Source organism: Mesoplodon mirus (assembly GCF_964341445.2).
Source record: "Mesoplodon mirus genome assembly, chromosome: 14".
Classification (NCBI taxonomy): Eukaryota; Metazoa; Chordata; class Mammalia; order Artiodactyla; family Ziphiidae; genus Mesoplodon; species Mesoplodon mirus.
Window position 1 is genome coordinate 54,281,838 of NC_138990.1, and position 4,510 is coordinate 54,286,347.

The following is a 4,510-nucleotide window of genomic DNA, read 5'->3' on the forward strand; positions in this document are numbered from 1 at the left end:
CAAAATCCCAGCTTCCCGTTTGGCTCCTGGATCCACCCAGGCCTGAGGTAAGTGGTGGTGGACCTCTCAGATGGTGCTGCCCTGGCTTGGCTCTTGCCTCTGGCGGCAGCAGCCTAGGAAGCTTATTATATTTTATTTTATTTATTTATTTTATTTTTGGCTGCGTTGGGTCTTCGTTGCGGTGCGCGGGCTTCTCATTGCGGTGGCTTCTCTTATGGAGCACGGGCTCTAGAGTGCAGGCTCAGTAGATGTGGCACCCGGGCCCAGTTGCTCCGCGGCATGTGGGATCTTCCTGGACCAGGGCTCAAACCCGTGTCCCCTCCATTGGCAGGTGGATTCTTAACCACTGCACCACCAGGGAAGTTCCATGGGAGGCTTCTTTAAATCTCCTTTACACAGAGGGAGAAGGAGAGGGAGAGAGAGGTGTGTGTGTGGAGAGAGAGCACAAGCACAGGTGAGTTTTAAAAAGTCTAAGGTGATTGAAATCAAGGCTGATTAGTAAAGCAGGGATTATGTAGCAGAGGGCTCCTGCGTGCCGATTGGCCCAAGGCTGGTTTTTAGGGGCAGGTAAACTGGCCCTTCCTGTGCCATCTTCCTCTCTATGTAGTGGGGTGCCCCTTCAGATTAAGTTGTGTTTTGGGGTTTTTTTTCCTCTTCTTTAGCAAGAGAAGTGCTACTTCTCAGTGCAGTTCAGGATTGAAATTTAGCTTGGAATCCAGTATGTAGGGAAAGGGGTATAACCTCTGTATGTGGGGACTTTACTAAAAACTGGCTCCCCTCATCAGAAGTTGACCATGAGGAAGTCAGGAATGGAGTCCATGAAAAGTGGATGCTGGAAACATTCAGGATCCAGAACGGTTTATCTGGTAACACTTTGGTCTCCTAGACTGAGGGTGATGGAGAACCACTCCACTCCAGAGGCCGGCAGCCGGCAGAGCCGGGGTCCTGCTCCCACCGCCCCTGCTTCGGGGACAGTGCCCCAGAGGCCACAGCTTTCCACTGCTCTGTGTCCTGGACCATCTGAAGGGAAGGCTAGGCCAACCCCAAGTTCCTGGGCCCCTCTTGTCCAGTAGGTGCCCTGTAGCAACCAGCAGCAATGGGTTATCTAGAGTAAAATTTCCTAGGTACTTGGTTTTTATTTTTTTGTTTGTTTTTAATTGAAGTATTTATTTACAATGTTGTGTTAGTTTCAGGTGTGCAGCAAAGTGATTCAGTTATATGTACACATATATCTATTTTTTTTCAGATTCTTTTCCCTTATAGGTTATTACAAAATATTGAGTCTAGTTCCCTGTGCTATACAGTAGGTCCTTGTTGGTTATCTATTTTATATATAGTAGTGTGTATATGTTAATTCCAAACTCCTAATTTATTCTTGTTAACGTGGAGATCCCTGCTGCCCTTGCATTTGCGACCATTACAGCAGACTGGAACTTTAGCCAGCTTCTGTGCCTCGGGCATGATGCAGCAAGGAGGGCTTTTTCCTGGCCACTTGCATCCCTCTGCTAGAGTTAGCAAATCAGGACCACAGTGGGAAGGTAGACCCTTTGGGATGGGTGCTGGAGACTTGGAGGAGGATGGCCGGGACTTCTGAATGGGAGAGCTTGAGTATTTGCATTCTGGGGTTAGGGCTGGGGCAGGTTAGTTACCTTCTCACCCGGATTATGTAGAGGCACAGCCCTTATACCTGCTACTTGTGAGTCCCTGCACTTGACGCTTGTGAGAATCAGTGCCACTTTGGGAACCTGCCACCAGAGTCTTTCCCACCTCCCCCAACATCCTCTGCCTTCTACTCCAATTCAGTGATCGAATCAGCTTGGTAAGAGTCTCCACTAGAGTCTAATCTAGTTGTCAATTAACAACCTCCATTAATTAGTTTATATACATTCCCCAGTGGAAGTGATTGAGTTTCTGTGCAATTATTTTAGTCTTTGTTATCAAGCTTTTTGATTTTCTTTCATTTTTCTGTCTGAACCATTCCAGTTACCTTCCTAATTTGTTTTGTCATCCTGGTTCCTTTAACACTGAGGCTCTAATATTTCAAACCAACATAGCCTGGCAGCTCAAGGCATTGAGTAGTGCCTTAAGTGATATATACCAATATCTGTGTATCTCTATGTTAAACAAGTTGCTGGAAGTCATAGAGGTTGCTCTTAAAATGAGAAATATTTATTGTGGATGAGTCTTTGAATGGGAATGAATCTCTAAAGATTGTGCATGTCCTGGTTGGAGGGGAAAGCGAACCTCAACAGAGCAGGTAATGCCTGCGGGGTGGAGGTCTGAAAAGTTTTGAGAAAAATAGGTTACGACAGCAAAAACAATAACAGACAAAATAAAAAGCATCTTAGTACTAAAAGAGATCTTAGGAAAGCTTGAGAGAAAGTCAGACACAAAATGCTAATAAAATGGAGGTTCAAGCGAGAGACAGTTTCTATAGAGCAGATAGAAGAGATCAAAAGATTGTACAAAGCCCAGACGTTAAGAGGATACCAGTAGCGGGAGGGATGGTTTGGGGCTCTGGATCTGCGTAGCCCTGGGTGACTTTGACTAATAATGACATGCTTTAAACTAATATAACTTACGCACCCATATTTCTCACATGTATCTATCACATTTATGATTGTTCAGTTGTGCCAATGAACCATATCAGGTGACTGTGGGGCTGACCACACACTGGGTCTCTTCTTGGTGGGTGTCAGACCAAAAGACACAATCAAGCCAAAGATCGGGAGAAGGAAGGACTTATTACTTGCAGTGAGGAGAACGCCGGGGACCTTTCCCAAAGCAGTGTCTCCCTGAACAGCAAGACTGGGGAAGTTTTAAGCTAAGGGAGTACATGCATATTCATGAAGGGGTTTGGGTGGTATATGCATATTCATGAAGGGGCTTGAACAGAGAATTCAGCATAGAACTGGGGCACAGGTTGAGAGAATCCAAACTTTAGCTGATTGAAGTCACAAGGGTCAGAAAAGGTCAACTCATCTTCTTTAGGTTCCAGTTGATCTGGTGGTTGAGTGGGTTTTGAATTCTGCAAAACAGCTCAAGAATGTGCTTCAGGCTAACCTTTACCATTGAAACAGAACTGGGAGTCTTTACAACCTGATTTATTATCTTGCTATTGTTCCTTCTCTTGCCCCATAAGAGTTCTTTTGTTCCCTTAAGATTATTAATTACTGAGACCTATTCAAGGGCAAGCATTGTGTCCAGGCTTGGATCACAAAATGGCTTAGGCCAAAAATGGCTTCTCTTATGTCAAGAAAGCCATGCCTGCTTCTCTTTCTCCAGGGACCCCATACCCTATCTGCTCACAGGGTTTGGGTAAGAAAATTGAGGCAATCACAGAAAGCTCCTCAGGGGCATTTCCTTTACCTGGCATTAACAAAGCTCCAACTATCCACCTTCATGGATCCCTCAAATCAGAACAAGACCCTAATCACTGTGTACTCTTCATTAGTTATTTGTGGATATATTTTACCCCCAATTAGACTATAACTTCAGTGAAGGTAGATCTGTGTCTAACTGTTTCGGGTATTTCAGGCTTTGTCATGCACATGTGTACAGTCAGCATTCAAGATGGCTGCTCTCTTGCTCTCTACATCCCCTGCTTGACCAGTCCCTGCTTCACTCACATGACTATCCAATCCTCTTAGTTATAGAGCTTAATTAGTAACTGCCTACTTGCTTGTGCCCGGCCCCAGCTGCTGGTTTCCCTGATGGGCCAACCTGATGTCAGTTCCACCTGTAAGTGGTAGCCTCCTTCACCCCCTCCCTTCCAAAGTAGCGAAGATTGCTGCCATGTTCTGTCCACTCTTCTGCCACACACGGTGGGGTGTTATTCCAGGACCTTGCTTCAGATGTGTAGGATCTGCTGTCCGTAATCTATTGATGTCTCCGTTGCTGTCTCCAGACTGTTTCTTCGGTTTCCAGGCTGGCAACTACAAAGCTTGCAGGCCTGTGGGGTGTAGCCCAACCACATGGAACCTTCATAGACCTTTATATTCCTTTTCTCCCCCTCCTCCCCTTTCCCCTTTTCATTCCCCGCTTTTCCTCCTCTTATTTAGTAGGCAGTACAGGCAGTGACTCTCAAATTTTGATTTACGAACGAATTGTTTAGGGATCTGGCTAAAATGTAGACTGACTCAGTACGTCTGCAGTTCTAACAAGCTCCCAAGTGATGCCAATGTTGCTGATGCCACTTTGGGTTGAAGGGTGTAGAAAAATGATTGAGCACAGGCTTTCCAGTCAGTGCCCTGGGTTCAAATCCAAGTTCTGGCTCTCACTTGCTGTTTAATTGTGGGCAGGGTTAAACTCTCACCTCCTCTGTAAAATGAGATACTCATAGCACCTATCATGACACAAAGTTGTTGGGAGGATTAAATAAAACAATGTAAGCAGCCTGCAGTCAGGGTAGACTTTTAGTAAGAGAGCAGTAACGGGTGATTACGGTGTGGGGCGGGGCGGGGCGGGGCGGGGCGGGGCGGGGCGGGCCCAACCCGGGAGGGGCGGGGCT